This window comes from Pinus tabuliformis, chromosome 3_2, assembly GCF_031772625.1.
Source record: "Pinus tabuliformis cultivar Carrire ecotype Pingquan chromosome 3_2, CPIR1, whole genome shotgun sequence".
In the NCBI taxonomy this organism is placed as follows: domain Eukaryota; kingdom Viridiplantae; phylum Streptophyta; class Pinopsida; order Pinales; family Pinaceae; genus Pinus; species Pinus tabuliformis.
In genome coordinates, this window is record NC_142302.1 from 1,115,716,618 (window position 1) to 1,115,735,926 (window position 19,309).

Genomic DNA, 19,309 nt, shown 5'->3' on the forward strand with positions numbered 1-19,309 from the left:
GGTCAAAAAGCGAGATGACAAGGGATTTGAAGTCCGACGTGGATGATGATTTTGCAAACGATTTATGGTTCGCGGGCAATCTTGAAGCAAACAGAATTAACAGCCATTCAAAAATGATTCAAGGAATTTGACACCCAATTCATTGGGAAACAGGTGGCCACCTCCCTGCAAGGAGTTACCCGGTGATGATGACGCAGAGCAGAGGAATTTGAACAGATAGAGGATAGGGAAACCAAAAGGCTGAGAAGCTAAAACGAGCAATCAAAGAGGAAACTCACTTTAAAGCTGTGACCTGACAGAAGTAAAAAAAACACCGAGAGGCAAACAACAGTTAGCTAGATGCACGAAGCTAATAGCAAAGAACAGAGAGTAGAATCCGAGCTGACCTGAAGGCAACATCAAGCCAGATAGAGCCAAAGAGAATTAGAGAGTCTATGTATCCATTGAATACTTGAGAGGTTCAAGCAAACTCCTCGGCATAGGTCTGTCATACCTCTGTGACCCTCTGAGGTCAAGTTTCAATAAGGAGAGTCTGTGCACTCCATTGCTACTGACTTCATTCTATTTAGTGAGTCTCGAATCGAGCTCATTGTTGCAAAAATCTACTTGAAAACATAATAGAGAGGCCACCACTGAAAGGCTAGACCAGGAGACATAGCCCAGGAGCATTGGGTGAACTCCTTATTAAACTTGTTTTGTTTACATGTTTGACTGTTATGTTTTCTCTAATTACCTCAGTGTCTATGTATTCTAGCAATCTTATTGATCCGTTACATAAATAACATAGGCACATCCATGCACATGAGTCTGTAATACCTTTAATTCTTTGTCCTGGATAAATTCCAGATCAACTAGAGGGAGCATATGAGGAGATGGGTGAGGATCAAGAGGGTGAGGAACATACTCAAATGCAAGGGGACATGGGCATCTAGGCCCATAGCGATGGTCTGAGGTTTAGGATGAACTACTGTGACTTATTGTATAGAGTTTTGGTTGAGGAGGGAGTCTGCATAGTAAGGGCTTGAGACATCAACACATATCTTAGGTTCATAGATCTCTTGAGGGATTGTTTGTGTGAGATGATGACTCTTATGCGTCATATCATCAGAGCTAGAAAGCTACTGGAAATGAGGAGGGATGTAAGACATGCATCACTAGAGATGTTAGATGAGTCTTCACGTGGTCTACCCCATCAAATCATGATGATGAAGGTAGTGGTCATGCCTCTGGTGGTACTACACCATCAAATCATGGTGAGGGTGTCAGTAATCCTTTTGGTAGTACCACCCCATTGGATCAAGGCCAGGGTGTTGATGATCCTTATGGTAATACACCTCCTCATCATTCATCTAATGATCATAACCCAAAGCTGTAGGATGTGGCTCATGTTTCTCCTAAGAGAGCAGACCAACCACCTTCTCCTCCACCTTAGATTTCGGCAGTTGAGGCAGTACTTGACCATCCATTATCTTCTATTACAGACCAACCTGGCACTACTACATCTATTGTATCAGATATTTGATAGTAGTTATTTGACTTGTATATATATATATATGGTCCTTTTTTTGTTCATGTTTATGTACTTAATTTATATGTTGGTGTTGATGTGCATATTGTTAGGTCATGTTAGATATGTTCATTTAAAATGCTTGCAGATAGATGTGTATATGATTGTAGTTATTTGACATGATATGTATATTAATTTGAGAATGTGTGTGGTGATGATGTTAGATTACAATGCTTGTGTTTTGTTAGATGTGATCACGATGATGATGCGCTATTATATTTTTAGATTTGTGTGCTAGTAATGACATTTATATGTGTTAGAGGTGTATATAATTAGATGATGGTAGTGAATTTGAATGCGTATATTAGATGGTGTTTACGTTTGTTAGATGGTTATCATCCTGGTGTTTATTTTTATGAAATATTATTGATTATAGTTATGTATTGATGAAATTATATCAAAATTATATATATGAAATTGCACGCATAACGACGTTCTTTAAAAAAATGCAAAGATATTTTTATAAATTACAAAGTTTAGTATGGTTGAAGCTATGATTATAAAATTGTGATAAATATTTTTATATTGCTTAGATATTTCATTCATATTCATTATAACCTGATTAGTAAAATATTTCAATACTCAAGAGGAAAAAATAATTAAAGGTAAAAATATTTAGTTAGTTCTTAATAAGACAAAAATGTGTAACTCATTCAATATTTAATATAAAATATTAGTAATAATAAATTATTCAAATATAAAATTTAACCAATGAAAAATTACACTATGGTTGATCTATATATAGAGATTAAAAACCAGTAATATAGATCCATTTTAATCATAAATTTATCAATCACTAAAAGAGATTAAATCTTTTGACATGTACATCTTTTTTCAAGTTTTACATTCTAAAAAGAGATTTTTATATAATGAGATTTGATCCCTCTAAGATCTTGGTAGATCCATTGTTAAGATGGATCTATATTGGTTTATAAAAATCAATCTATTGTTAAATTTAAAAAAATTAAGTCATAATATTTTTACAATTAATATAGATTTAATATAACTTAAAAAAATTATTTTAATAAAATTTAACTTATCACTAATGTTATGAAATTTTCAAGCAATTTAAATTTAATATTTATAGCAACTCTTGCCAATTTAAATTATAAATTTCTCTCTCTATAGACGGGGATAAAGAAAAGTAAAATAAAACTTGTGAAGTTACTTGTAGTTGGAGATTTTCTCTATTGAAAGTTATCCCTTAAAGAGGCAATTGAGATTTTTTTCTAGTAATAAAGATGTAACATTTTGTTTTTTTATTTTCTATTGTATTGGTTTAAATTTAACATTTTTTAATAATAAATATGAGTTAAATAATACAAACATCATATTATATTAGTTTTCACTTCATTGACAAATAATATATTTGATTATTTCTTAATGAACAACTCAAGATATATTATTTTTTCCACATACTTATCACGAGATAGGCACTAAAATTCATACTTTCACATTTCTCCTAGCTAATATTACATTATGTTCACAATGATAAAGACATGTCTACTATAAATAATTTACTTATAAATACGTAAAAATAGATATTTATTTTAAATAATCTAAATAGGGAAGAAAAATGCATCACCAAGTCTATTAGAAAGTCAAACAAATGCCTCTTAATCACCATCCCATTATTTATCATTTAATTCTTAGCCATACAATACTTTTTAATTCAACTTTTATTTATAATTACCATTGAAAAGAAAAGTAAAAAAAAATAAAACCTCTCATGCATCCATGTAAGCCCATTTGTTTCTCTTATGGTCCATAAAAAGATGTAATGATTGTTTTATACATCCATAAGATTTCCTTTCAGTTTAGACAATGTTGAAGGAAATGGAATTTAAGTATAGTAAACATGACTTTACCTCTCATATCAAGAATTTAATCTTACATATTAATAAACATTTATTTCATTGTTAAAGTCCTCATAGATTTATCACTACATGATTTATCTTGATTTTGAAATAAACAAGAATAAAAAGCATGTGAACTGATTAATAGACCAATGAGTATCTAAATCTAGAATAAATCTTCAATGTTGTTTCTAAATTCATTATTTTCTCATTTTGGTTATATTCATCCCATTTTCCTATTTGAGAAGGATTGTGACCTTGAATATTTATTATTAGATATGTTGTTTCATAGTGAAAATAAGGGAGGTTAAACTTTGATGATGGACATTGTAGTAGGACTTTTAGTAGACATATATAACACATATATGATTTTGGTTCTCCATTTTCTATCACTTCGTGAGTTATTTTAGCCTGATACTCACAATGTCATTTGAGAAAGGAGATAATATGAGTATATTTATATTGATATCTTAATAAAATATAGTTATAAATTGATGACTCATTCTTAGAATTACAATATTTTGATCCACATACTTATCATGAGACAGTCATCAAAATTTATGTTTTCAAATTTCTCCGAGCTAATATTACATCATGTTCACAATGATAAAGACATGCATACTTTAAATAATTTACTTATAAATACATAAAAATAGATATATATTTTACATAATCTAAATAGGAAAGGAAATGCATCAACAAGTCTATTAGAAAGTCAAACAAATGCCTCTTAATCACCATCACATTATTTATCATTTAATTCTTAGCCATAAAATATTTATTAATTCAACTTTTATTTATAATTACCATTGAAAAGAAAAGTCAAAACTATTCCATTATCCATGAAGAAAAAAATAAAACTTCTCATGCATCCATGTAATCCAATTTGTTTCTCTTATGGTCCATAAAAAGATGTAATCAACATTTTATACATGCACAATACCTCTTTTTAGTTTACATAATTTTGCAAGAACTGTAATTTAAATATAGTAAACATGACTTTACCTCTCATGTCAAGAATTTAATCTTACATATTAATACACAATTTTTTCATTGTTAAAGTCCTCATAGAGTTATCACTACATGATTTATATTTATTTTGAAATAAACAAGAAGAAAAAACATGTGAACTAATTAATAAACCAATAAGTATCTAAATCAAGAATAAATCTTCAATGTTCTTTCTAAATTTACCATTTTCTCATTTTCATGTTTGAGAAGGATTGTAACCTTGAATCCTTATTATCATAGATATTGTACACAATTGGAAATTTATCATAGATATTATGCACAACTGGAAATACTTAGTTTTAAGTGCAAAAATGTTTCCACTAGAAAAAAACATGTAAAAATGTTTGTGAATCTTACCAATTATATAAAATGCCAACAATACGAATAAAAAAAATATAATTAGTGAAATAAAGAAAACAAAAACATTCAACAATAATATAAATGATGAGATAAAAAAGGTACATATCACTCTTCGTTGTCATCAAGCTCGTTATCTTCCTTCCTTGGCATGATACAAATTTTGTTCTCAAAAATATGTTTTGATCTAGGATTGTATCTTAATACAAACCACCAATCCCTATCTAACACAGATGGGTAAAATAACATCTAGTTGCAGTGTTTTAAGAAAACATAAGGCATCCTAGCTTCATGCCACATCTTTCTAGAGTTTATAGATATCAACCCACTATCACGATCTTCCTTTGCATTATTCCAGTCAAAGGTGTGTCACCACTTGCACCTAAAAATAACACATTGAAACGAAGAGAAATTAACTTGAATAATATCTTGTATCTTTCCAAAATAACCTAACGTCCCCTATATTAGGTTTTGATCGCGGTGGATAGCACAACTAAATTGGATGAACTCGACTTCCACTCCACAGTCTTGTGTCACCCATCATCGACATCCTCCATGTGAAAATGATATCCATATGCCCACATATATGGGAACAAATGCACCTATAAAAAAGTGAAAAAATCATAGTGTCATGTGTCTAATAACCCTATCAGACCAAGAGGTAACTCCTCAAATCAAATCATATTATTCATTCAAGTTGTTCATTATTATATACAAGAGGGAGTGACTGTTCAATTCATCTCCCACTGACTCTCCATCTTTTCTATTATTTATTTACATTAATTATAGTTGTTCACCCAATCCCTATGATTAGGTGTCAAAATTCCCCCCCTTAATCTGAAGGGATGTTGGTGAGTCCAAGCATCATTCAAATCTTTCAATCTTTTCTCTTCCAAGCGCTTTGGTGAAGATGTCTGCAATTTGCTCATTAGTGGAACAATGGCGGAGATGAATTGTTTTGGCCTCAACATGATGTCGAATCAGATGATATTTAGTATTGGTGTGCTTCGTTCAATCATGGAACTTTGGGTTCTTGGCCAACTTTATTGCCGAGGTATTGTCAATCATGAGTGGAGTTGATTGTACTTGTTTTACCTGCAAATCTTCAAGAATTTTCCTGAGCCACACAATTTCTTTTGTTGCCTCAGTTGCTGCCACATATTCTTCCTCTGTTGTGGAATCTGTTGCAATTGATTGTTTGTGTGATCTCCAGGAGACAGCTCCTGATCCAAGAATCATATCATAATCTGAAGTAGATACCCCAATTCTGAATTAGAGTATCCAATCAAGCTGAAATCATCCACCTATGTATATTTGATTCCAAAGTCTTAAGTTCCCTTCAAGTACTTTAGAACTCTTTTTGTAGCAGACCAATGTCCCTCACAAGGCTTTTGCATAAACTTGGAGAGGATTCCAACAACAAACGAAATGTTTGGTCTAGTAGTAGTTAGGTAGTTGAGACTTCCTATAAGTTGTCTATAGTTTGTTGCATCCTCAAATTATTTTCCTTCAATGGATGTGAGCTTTAAGTTTTGTTCCATTGGAGTAGTGAGAGGATTGCATTCAGTCATGCCAAACCTATTCAATAGATCTCCAATGTACTTCTTTTGAGAAAGGAATATGGACTTCGGATTTTTAGTTACTTCAATACCAAGATAGTAATGAACATAGCCCAAATCAATCATTTCAAAACCTTTCCTCAATTCCTTCTTTATGGATGCAATGTAGCTTTCATGGTTCCCTGTCATCAAAATATCACCTACATATACCATAAGATATACAACTATTTTGCCAACCTTCTTGAAAAACAAAGTTGCATCATCAAGATCATAATGTTTGAAATTGTGTTTCAGAAGATGCTCAGTTAGTTTTTCATACCAGGCTCGCGATGCTTGTTTGATTCCATACAAGGATTTCACAAGTTTGCATACTTTATGTTCATGTCCTTTCACAACAAATCCTTTAGGCTGGGGCATAAAAACATTCTTTTAGATCTCCATTAAAGAAAGCAATTTTTACATCCATTTGATGGACTTTCCAACTATTCTGAGTTGCTAGGGCAAAGAGTGTCCTGATGGTAGCCCATTTTGCTGTGGGGGTAAAAGTCTCCTCATAATCAAGCCCTTCCTTCTATGCAAAACCTTTCGCTACAAGCCTGGATTTGTGCTTGTCAACTAAGTCATCAGCTTTATACTTGTTCTTGTAGACCCATTTGTAGCCAATTGGTTTGGTTCCCAATGGAGGATCAACCAAATTCCAGGTGCCATTCTTTATCAGGGCATCATACTCCTTTTGCATCACTTCTTTCCATTCATCATGAGAAGAAGCTTCTTTGAAGGAAGTTGGTTCAAAATCTATAGACAAATTCAATTCACAGTCGTAAGAAACATCCATATAAACAGGTGAATCAGAGTCATCTACATCACCTCCATTTTGTCGGTTTGAAATTCTAGTTCTTGTCTTTCCAACCTCATCAGGATGAACACTTTCAAGTGTCAGCCACTTTGGGGGACCTTTCTTAGATGGTCCAAGCTACTCCGTTGATTGAGTTGGGATTGAATCAAGATTGAGTCTCCCAATTCTGTCAATCACATCACTCAAAGTATCATTCGTTGTTGGAGTTTCATGTAGGGGAGAGAGTGCTTCAGAAGAAGATTCCATAGGTTAATCTAGTATAGGAATCCCCCCTTCAAGATGTGGAATCTGATTATCAAATTATTGAAATGATTTTCATTTGCAAATCTATCCAATTGATTAAGTTGTCGCTCAACAACATTGTCAGTTTTGGATGATTCAAGAAAGATTACATCTCTAGATACAACAAACTTTTTATTGACTTCATCATAGAGACGGTGTGCTTTGGAGGTGTTTGAATACCCCAGGAAGATACACTTACGACTTCTTGCACCAAGTTTGTTTCTATGTACCTTTGTGTTGTGGCCAGCAACAACCCCCTTCTTATTTAGTGTTATTCCTAATATTAAATAAGTGGGGACCCTTATTTAAAAATTAAAAAATCAAAATAGTGCTTAAATTTCCTTTTCGAATAAAATTACCATCATAAGATTAGGAAACCCCCCTTGCAAAATCTAAAAAATCCAAGTTTTATGATAAGGTAAGATAAAATCTTTCCTTAAGAAAATCGCATCGCAAAAAGTTGACAGCATACCACCCTACAAGCCGAAGTTCCAACAAATGCGAGATCGCGATACACAATAATATCGCATCGCATACAACAAATACAATTTACATTGAAAAACATTTTAATTTGCCGATATGCGATGACGCCGATCGCAAATCGCATCTCGCAGAAAACAGAATAACCAAGATTGTCATATATTATGTTCCTGCGATAATGCGACATTGTGATATTGTAGTTTTGCGAAAAAGCAACGATACAATATTCGACAATGTGATATTGCGATTTTGTGATATCAGCGACAAAGCAATAATGCGATATCGCGAGCGACCAACTTTGAGATGTTATCATTTCGCGATGTTGCAGATCTGCGATATTGCGAAGCAAATCGCAAAATGGCTTCATCGCAGATCTTTCAGGCACGTTATTCAAGAAAAGTATTTTCCATAAGCTGACACCTAGTTATGCGCTTTAATGCTAATAAATGAATTAGTTGCTAGTTATTAATGGAATATGTGTTTTGTGCTTATCGAAAGAATCATCTCACGTAAGGTGGTATACTTGATGTGTCTGCGACATTTAAAACTTTCCCATCACCCTTCCTTGTCATTCATTTTCACTTCACTTGTGAATTGCAGGAACGGAGAACAGAGGCCAATACAAAGCAATACGCAGGATAAAATGGGAAAGAAAAACAAAGCCCCGAGCTCTGAAGAAAAGGAAATGGTGCCCTTGTATACAAACATGACCTGTAACAGAGACGCATGAATTGCTACGTGGGAAGGCATGTATAATCTTCTCGAAGAGGAGAATCCCAGAGTAATGGAAGTTACTGCTACTGCGGGCTCAAATGGTTCTTCTGAAGCATTGCTTACAGAGCTAGCTTGCTCTTTCTTGCACCGGATGGTAGCAAGACCTAAAATTCTTCCATACACGGACATGGTCAAGTGGATACTAGACAGTGTCGATATCAGAAATAGACAGTTTAAGACTCAGGGTCAAGAGCTTACGGAAATATTATTTTGACAAATGATGAAATTTATATCCGCTAGAAAGAAAAAGTGCAAAAGGCGAAAAACGCATCAAGGAAGCCCATATCAAGAAACGGAGGTAGTTTCCGATGCGCGCTAATCGTGCATCGCTGAGAAAAATTTCTCAAAAAGAAAAGCTGTTAATTTCCCAGTCACTTGCAAGCCCCAAAAATTGCAAGAAAGCAATGATACAGGCAGATTGGAAATAGAGGGCAAAAGAAAAGACAAAAGTAATCCAAGGGTTAACCAAGTTGAACTGGGATTATTACTGGGCATACTTGGTAAAGCCACATAGCTAGTAGATGACTATTAAGTGTATCATCAATTTGGCTGAAAAAATGGCGCCAACTCTTGTCAGTTCTATTTTCTTAGCTCAGCTAAAAGCGGAAGTCAGCCAACCGACTCTTCTCAAACCGATGCTGCATGCGTGCGATTTCAAGGACCAAATACAGAAGTAGTTTAATTTTAGATTCAATTTTAGTTTTAATTTTGTTTTATTTTCGTGAAAAGAGGATGGTCATTTAAACCGCATCCTACATTTTTGTAATAATTTATTTTTAGATGTAGTTAGTAGCATTTAAACCCTTCTCATGCATTTAGAGAAGGGTCCTGAAATTTATCAAAAATTTATCCCGAGAACATGCACTTCTGTACCCTTTGAGGAGGTTTTGATGAATGAATGGAATAGGATTTATTGATGTTTGCATTTGATATCTGCTACTGATGTTGCACTTTTGTACTCTTAGTGGATATTTGATCAAGAAGAGATAAATCATTATCACTTGAAGCTCATGAGTAGGACTAGTTATAAATGGTATTTCTATCTCTTAACTATTTCTGCCTTGTGTTAGAGTGATTTTCAGTTCAGTTATTTATATATTAATGTATGAATGCCTGAGTTATCATTTTGCACTTTTGTACGGTGATAGCTATTTATTTATGCTTAGTTTATGAGTAGCTCATTATGCGATATGTTTTTCAAAACTGTTTCGTTTAACTTTTTATACGAAGTGGTTCATCTTTATTGAATTCTTTTCTCATAACCACTGAATGATCTTTATTACCAGTTGTTGTTTGAAATCATTTTAGATCGCATAGAAGAAAGATTACACCCTGGGTTAGTGTAGATTTACATATTTCTGTTTATTAGAATATAATTTCCTTATCATTAGATTAGAATTAGAATAGAAGTATTCCATTTAGAAATTTTTAGAAATAGAAATATCAATCTTTCTCACACACACACATAAATTGGGAAACTGGTCCCATATCCCTAGTCGGACCTGCTATACCAAATGGAAAAGGAGCTGCCAACCAAGGTCTGGACCGGGCGGGTATCCCCCTTGTTGTAGACCCGATTTTTGGGGCTTCAACATATTTGGCACTAGAAAGAGGGCCTGAACTGTGAATGGCAAGCAAATCTAAATCTAAATACCATTCTGAGAGTAAATCACCCTCATCATCTCCCCCGACTTCTCCATTATCTTTGAATCCAGAGTCAAGAGTCGCTGGATCAACAGTCGCTGCTACAAACCCTAACATTTCAGAACAATCTACTATTGAACCTCCTGAAGTTGAATCTTTGATTCAAAAACTTCAGCGATTTTCTATATCTCCTCGGAAATCTGATAAATCTCAAGGCAGCGTGACTTCGCAATATAACCCTACTCATCCTCTTACCAGATTAAAGAGCGAAAATTTTGGTGTTCAGCCAACCAAATTACCTCTACCTAGTAGGAAGAGAGCAAGGAAGTCTCCTAAAGGTTTCGATAGTGAGACTCTTTCATCATCATCATCCATCTCAACCTCTTCACCGTGAAGTCAACCATCCACTCCTCCACTTCAGATCATTGTCCATCAGCCTATTGCAACTTCCTCAACTCCTTCTTAACCATCTGGAGTCATAATATCCTCATCTTCTCAACCACAAGGATCATCTTCTGCACTTTCCTCTGTTAGTAGTTCATCAATGGTCCAAACTCCATGGAATAAACTAGGGGCAGTCTTAATGCCTACACCCTTGAGTCAGTTACTGGCCCATCCTGAAAAATGGCTGCCTAAGTTTAATCCTAAGGCAGGCATGCTAGCAGAAGAACATATAAATAACTTTATGTTATCTATAAATCTCAATGGAGTTGTTAATGAGGATGCTGTTGTTCGACTTTTTCCTTATACTCTGCAAGGAACAAGCACATCATGGTATTTCTCATTACCATCTGGATCTATTACTAGTTGGGACATTTTCCAAGAACAATTCCTCACCAAGTTTGGTGATGACAGGTCTACAACGACACTGATCAATGACTTGTCTAACCTTAAGGCCGAGTCAAGAGAACCTATCAAAGATTTGAATTTACATTTTAATAAAATCGTAAACAAAATACCTACTGCTTCTCAGCCTAGTGAAGAAGTGCGAAGTGAATGGTACATTACTTCTTTACCATCAAACTTAGCAATCTTTGTTGATAGGGCTAACAAAACAACCTTAGTTGAAAACATGAAAGAAGCAATAACAATAGAGAAATGTGTAACAGCCCTAGAAAAGAAAAATGCGATAGAAGAAAGAAAATCTAAGAAGGTGTCTTTCAAAGAAGATCCCAAGAAAAAACAACCGAAAGATCCATTTGATTTAGAAGGATTACAAAAAGTTTTGAAGACCATGTCTAACGAAATGGTCGACATTAAGAAACAAGTGGCAGAAACTTCTTCTAAAAAGCCATACAGGCCTTTTAAAATAAATCCTTCAACTGATTCCAAACCCCCTAACGCTATTTCAAATGCTGAATCAGAAGAAGAAGAAGAGGAAAATGCTACTGAAGAACATACCGATGAAGAAGAAGTTGTAGAGTTACAAGGTATGTGGGATTTCATCCTCCCAAACGAAGAGGATCAAGAGGCATTCCCGATTAGTACTCGTAGTAGAAATCAACTTGATCCTCCTCAAACTACACCTAAGCCAAAGAGCGCAAGCTCGATGACTAAGGATAACGTCGCAGTCAAGAAAACATCACCTAAAGTGACTCAAACCAGCCCAGTCCAAACAAACACATCTACTCCATCTAAAACGCAATCATTTCGGATGAAATGGAGTATAACATCGTAGAAGACATGAAAAAGACTAGGGCCAATATTACTCTTTTTGAATTGAGCAAGTTAAAACACCAGCAAAAAGTACTTTTGAAAGAATTACATGATGTGCCAGTTGCACCTTTACCAGCTGTTGTAATCTCTCAAGCTTCTCATGATATGTGAAGACCTCCAACTAGTACGATGAATAAAGTTGATCCAAATGATGTCGCATTAATTGGAGGAAGATCGATATTGGATACTCCTCCATTTCTCCTTACTTATGAAAATTTCAATAAAAATGTGCGTAATTTCTTAGTCGATTCTGGAGATTCATCGAATATTTTACCAAGATTAATTTGTGCAAAATTGAACGTTCAACCACAGAAATCCGTTGTACGCATAGTTCAGCTAGATCGATCGCAAGTTGAAGTGATTGGCGAGTTAAATCAGGTTACCATAAGGCTGTCACCCAATCCAAAGGTATGTCAAGTTATTGACATTTTAGTTGCTGATATTCCTGAATTTTATGGCTTAATTCTTAGCAGAGGCTGGTAAGAAAAACTTCATGGATACTTTGCAACTGATTGGTCACACATGTGCCTGCCTTATAATGGTAAACGAAATCAAATAAAGTTGAACGCGAATGACATCAGAAATACATAGTAACAGAACTTGAGGGAGAAAATGAACCAATAGCACACAATTCTAACATCATAGGCAACTATTCAGTAGATTCTTTCCTAGGAAATTTTAATTCTCATACTTTACCTTACATAGAACATTCTGTTTTATCTCAGTAGAAAATTTCTCTCAAACAGATAGTTCTAAATGCATTAATTTTATAGATAGTCCTGTAAATAAATCTTTGTTTTGGAAACTATTTTTTGATGGTTCTAAGTCTAAAGAAGGAGCAGGAGCAAGATGCGTGTTAGTAATCCCAGAGGGAGATAAAACCATGCTAACTTGCAAACTCAAATTTGAGTGCACCAACAATACCGCAGAATACTAAGCTCTAGTCCAAGGGTTGTACAAAGCAATCGGATTGGACGTTAAATACCTGCAAGTTTTCAGAGATTTTGAAATTGTAATCAGACAGGTACGTAATACTATACATTGTTTATCAGGTCATTTAAATCATTACCAATATTTAGTTCAAGATCTAACTGAACATTTTATAGCATTTAATATTTCATCAATTCCCAGACTCCATAATGCTAGCGCAGATCTCTTAGCCAACATAGCTTCCAAGCTCATTCCTTCAGAAGATTTTAGCCCTGATCAATTTTCAATTGAGTTAATTTTTAGACCATCTATTCCTGATAACATTACCAATTGGAGAATTTTCAACGACGATCCTGATATCATGAGTTTTCTCACATCTGAAGGATCCTACACCAATCAAATAATTGACGAAGACCAACATGATCAACAATTGCAACAAGATAGTACTAACAATGCTATACCCAAATCAATAGTCAAATTAGAAGACCTTTATGATTTGAAAGATCGATTCAAAAGATCTACCAATTCAAAACTCCAAAGTTCAACTTTGAATTATGAATTAGTAAATCTAGGAACTGATGCCAAACCTCAGAATATCAACCTAGGCCTTGGCCTAGCCCCTGAAGAGAAATTAGCGTATATCCATCTCTTGAAACAATACAAAAGTGTCTTTGCCTAGAATTATGATGAACTCAAAACATATGACACCTCCATCACCCAACATACTATCCCAATGATCGATAATGAAAAACCTGTCCAACAAAAGTTGAGAAAAATCCATCCAAATTTAGAAAATCAGATCAAAATTGAACTCAATAAGTTATTGAAAGCCAAAATAATCTTTCCCATTAGACATTCTAAATGGGTTTCCAATATGGTACCTGTTGGAAAGAAAAACGGAGATATCAGAATCTGCATTGACTTTTGAAACCTTAACAAGGCCTGCCAAAAGGATATTTTTCCTTTGACCCCCATGGAACAAATACTGCAGGTAGTTGCGGGCTCAGAATTAATGTCATTCTTGGATGGATTCTCAAGATACAACCAAGTGCTGGTACATCCCGATGATCAATTAAAAACGACATTTAGAACTAAGTGGGGCACATACGCATATCAAAAGATGCCATTTGGTTTGATAAACGCAGGTGCCACATTTCAGAGAGCCATGGACATCGCATTCAAAGGGTTAGTTAATAAATCAATGGTAATCTATTTGGATGATATTATTGTTTATTCCAAGAAACGAACAACCATCTCAGGGATTTAAAACAAATTTTCCAACATTGTTTAAGGTATGGGATTTCACTTAACCCGAAAAAATCTTTTTTCGCATTGAGTGAAGCAAAACTTCTAGGATTCATAGTGTCAAAAACTGGAATTCACATAGATCCTGACAGAATTAAAGAAATTTCCACAGTACCCCTACCTCACAACAAGAAAGCCATGCAATCTTTCCTTGGCCAGATTAACTTTGTAAAGAGATTCGTTCCAGATTTTTCAAGAATCATATCTCCCTTACAAGCCATGATTAAAAAGAATGCAAATTTTAAATGGGGCCAAGACGAACATGAGGCATTCAATCTGATCAAACAAGCCATTATCAATGCTCCATCGTTAGCAACTCCAAATTTTTCCGATCCTTTTATTTTGTACACATTTGCCTCAAATAAATCATATGCTGCGATACTCACTCAAGAAAATCAAGAAAAGGCAGAAGCCCCTATTGCTTTTTTCAGTTCCAATTTACAAGGTGCTAAATTGAATTATTCAGATGTGGAGAAACAAGCTTATGCTGTTTTCAAAGCAATTAAATATTTCAGACCTTTTTTACTCAAAACACATACCAAGATCATAGTACCATTTCTAGCTGTAAGAAATCTTCTAGTACAAAAGGATGTGGGTGAGAAAAGGGCCAATTAGGTTACTGCCTTACAGGAATATGACGTAGAAATCAAACCAGCAAGTATTGTAAAAGGTCAAGGCTTTTGCAAAATGCTGGTAGGAGCATCGCTAATGCTCGAAAATCCATCTGAAGAGGTACAAGTGTACAAGGTAAGCCTAAATGATGCTGAGTCATTATACGTTAATATTATTTATTATTTAAAGAATGGATATGCTCCTCCAAACCTCTATCATACCAAGAAAAGAGCCCTGATGTTAAAAGCCAAACAATATCAACTCGTGAATGATGTTTTTTTAGAATAAATTATGATTCTGTTCTACTTAGATGTCTTGAGAAATCTGAAGCTGAAAAAGTCTTGCAGGAACTCCACGATGGGCCAGCAGGCGGACACTACGCTGGAGACACCACTGCTCATAAGATTTTATGCGCAGGCTATTACTGGCCCACATTATTCAAAGACGCACATAACTACGTAAGGAAATGTCAAGTCTGCCAAACTGCTGCTGGGAGACCAAAGAAACCAGCCTTCCCACTACAACCAGTTACCATTGAACAACCTTTCGTTCAGTGGGGGATTGGACATAATAGGTGAGATCGTTCCTCACTCTTCTAAACAACATAGATACATCCTTACAGCAACAGATTACTTTACCAAATGGGTAGAAGCAGTTCCACTCAAGACGGCTAACACTAAAACTATCATTGAATTCATAGATCAGTTCATAATCACCAGGTTTGGATTGCCTTCCACTTTAATGTTTGATAATGCATCATACTTTTCTGGTAATGCAATGACTGAATTTGCACTCAAAAGGGGTTTCAAGCTTAAATACTTGACCAATTACTATCCACAAGGGAATGGGTTAGCTGAATCTACAAATAAGAACCTAATCAGGATTATCAAGCGAACCATTGACCAAAATCATAAAAATTGGCATATGTCTTTAATATATGCTTTATGGGCAGTGTTAGCCTCCTATACCAATAGGTTTCATGTTTCATGATTGGCATGGGAAGTTCAATATATGTTCAGCTTTGATGCTACAAAGGCTCCATATTTTTGTGCACAAACATAGTTCTAAATGATTTTGGTACTGTTCCTCTTGTTAAATGGGTGATCCAACAGTTCAATCTGGATCATGCCATGTTTAAATTGATGTTTTAGAATAGAGAAAGAAAATCTGTCCAAACAGTTTAAGCTTGGTAGATTAGTAGTTAGGTAGAGAACAAAGGCGCCCAACTGTTTAATCTAGGCCCTTGGAAGTAATAAGGGTAGTTTTGGATAGCAAATCATTTGAAAAAAAAAAGAAAAGAGTAAGTGGGGGTTTGCAAGTCTAAATGCACCCTCCCTGAAGTAACAAAAAATGCTAGGAATGTTAAGATGGGTAGGTAGCCAGGGGTTGTAGAAGCCTGATTCTCTCCAGTTTTAGCCTTGATGAAGAAGGCTCATGTCAGCTAAAGCAGAGGTATCTATGCAACATTTTGATGGTAAACTATGGAAGCATGTCTAATTTCCCTATTTCCCCCTAGTAAATCTCTTTCTAGCATCCCTCCAATGGACCATTGAGATCTCCCCAACGAGTCCTAGCATCACCTTATCTTTTGTGAAATATTAAGCCAAAGTGTTGGTTTCCACCACACAAGAAAGCCACATTTTTTGTACAAAATCATTTCTCACTCTCGTCTGCTTCTAAGTCTAAGTTTACTCCTTAAACTTAGCTCTTTGTTCCTCTTTCACATCTCAGATTCATATTGACTTCTAACCTTATTATATAGCTTCCTAAGTTTTCCCCTCCCCCTATTATTATAGCATTCTATGCAAAAACCCAATATATATATATATATAATATATGTACATACCCCCCCAGGCATTATAGCCATATATTCTCAAGTTCGGACAATGTTGGTAAAAGCAGGGACTCATGTATATAGTTTTCCAGATTATATTTGGGATTTAAATTGACATCTGGTCAATTTAATAACCTTCATCCGCTATACAGTTTACAAGGTCACCTCCCCTTTCCGCACTCATTTGTATTATATGTCCACATACCCACTTTTTATCGTTTACCAAAGGTTTTCTCCGCCGCGCCTTACCAAAATAATAATTTTATAATCGTCAGGTCCCGGTGTTATCGCGCTGGCAGTTTGTCTTTCCGTCTGTTGTCGGATTTGGGCCATCCCATCCGACGGCTCTCGGGGATTTCGGAACCCCTCCGCCATCCGACCTTTAGCCTCCGAAATGGTCAGTGGTTTTACGTCGTACCAGGGATGCACGTCCATTTTCTATTGCATCGGGCGACCACTGACAATTACCATCCCCGTACAATAAGTAGTCTGATAAAACCGCTTACCACTGTTTATTCTCGCGCCTGCGTCATCGCTCACGTCAGCATCTGCGTCAACTGCCATTTAACCGCTAATCTAGCATGGTCGCCGCGTCATCCTTCCAAGTTAGCCCACTCATACATCGCCACGTCATCATGCCATATCCGGGCCCGACCAGTGACGTCATGCTGACGTCATTCGCAAAGGGGTGCCAAAATCCCATTTTTTACATATTTTCGTGCAAAATCATTATTTTCTCGCGTTTCTATTAGTCAATTGTGGAATTTCCTTGCATGCTGCACTACGTCGTCTGCATGTCCGGTCGCAAATTCAATCCCCTGAGCTGCTATCAACACAAATTCATCAACTCTCAAGCCTCCTCGGCCTTGCCATTACCAGGTACTTACTGTTTTTCCTCTGTGTACCCTAGTTTTCCTAATTGTCTGCATTAAAAGCATATCGGCCTACTAAATTTCTGAGTTTGAGACTCTGTAACTACCAATTCCACCCGAAACTTGTTTAAAAAGGGGGGCCCCGGTTCAAATTCACTCAATTCCCACAGCTTCTCCTGCATTTGCAACTAAAAAACCATTAGCAGACAAATTCTACTGTAAAGGCAGCATGCAGTCCCAGCATTGGCTCCTTTCACTTTCTCAGCGGCAGTTTCCCTCTGTTCACCTAATTCACCCCTTTTTCCTTTCTGCAAATCACTCCACCCCTCATAAACCACTGTTCAGTGCTGCTCTTTGCTGAAACCCAAGCATAACTCAATTCTAAGTCATAATCAAACAATGGAGACTTCTGTAGCTTTAAACATTGCCCCCCTAAATGCCCCACATAAGAGTTTGGAGTGGTTATCCCTTGCTGATAGGGATTACCAGATGGTGGAAGTAATTGAATTATCAAGCAGATATCATGTTCCAGTTATTACTGAGATAAGAGCAAGACATAGAAATGGTACTGACATCTTGGGAATCTGGGAGTCCCACTTACCAGTCTATTATCTCCCTCAGGTGAATGTTTTCCCTGATTTGATTCACCAATGCTGTGCAAATTATGATCCCAATCAAAGGGTTGTTCTGAGTCCTTCAGGCTCTGTATTATTCCATATCACTCCTGAAGCCATCAACCAAATGCTACAGTTTCATTCAGCAAAGCCACTAACTCCTCTTTCTATGCAACTTCTGCTGGAGCAAGGTGCCAAGCTGTCTAGCTCACAAATTACAAGAATTTCTCAGTTGTTCATGCGGCCAGATTCCCAACCTCAGCAGCCTCCTCCTTTCCTGCATGTATGGTTCAATGACATAGGCAAAGTCCTAGTGAACATGATGTCCTACATCTTGGGGTACAACACTAGTGAATATGTGGATGAAACAATCTTGGTCATGCTATCTATGTTTGCCCCAGGAAGGCCTCCTGCTGTCCAGTATGACTATGCTACATTTATAGCTGACAAGATTCATGAACAGTTCATGAATTTGGAGAGAGAGAGGGTATTCAAATACACCTCCTATATATATCATTTGCTATTGTACAATCAGCCTGATAGCTTTCCTATTTTCCTCAAGAAGTTAGATGCAAAGGGAAACAGAAGATCTGTAATATTCTGGTCATCAATCATTCACCATATCTTTCACTCTCCATACACCTACTGTGAGTTTATTGATCTGTTCATCCACCCAGCCCTGTCCTTGCTGATGAGTTCTCCTCCTCCTAGACTCACAGATGAAATGCAGAAGATTCTCCAGCTCTCAAAGAACTATAGCATTGGAGATTGGTATTTTTACCAAGATCACACAGTAATCAGGGTATATGGCTGTGAGCTAGCCCCATACAGACTGCCAAAGTATGTCCCCATGAGGCTTTTCACCTTGGAATACTTTCAGCAATTTGGCAATGCAGACATGGTTCACTTCCATAGCAAAAATAAGAAAGCACAGCTCAAAATCAAGCACCAACTAGGTCCATTCATTTTTAATAAGAGGGAGGAAGCTTGGGAAGAGGCAAATAAAATCCTAAAACGTTTCCAGCTGAAAACAAGTTTCT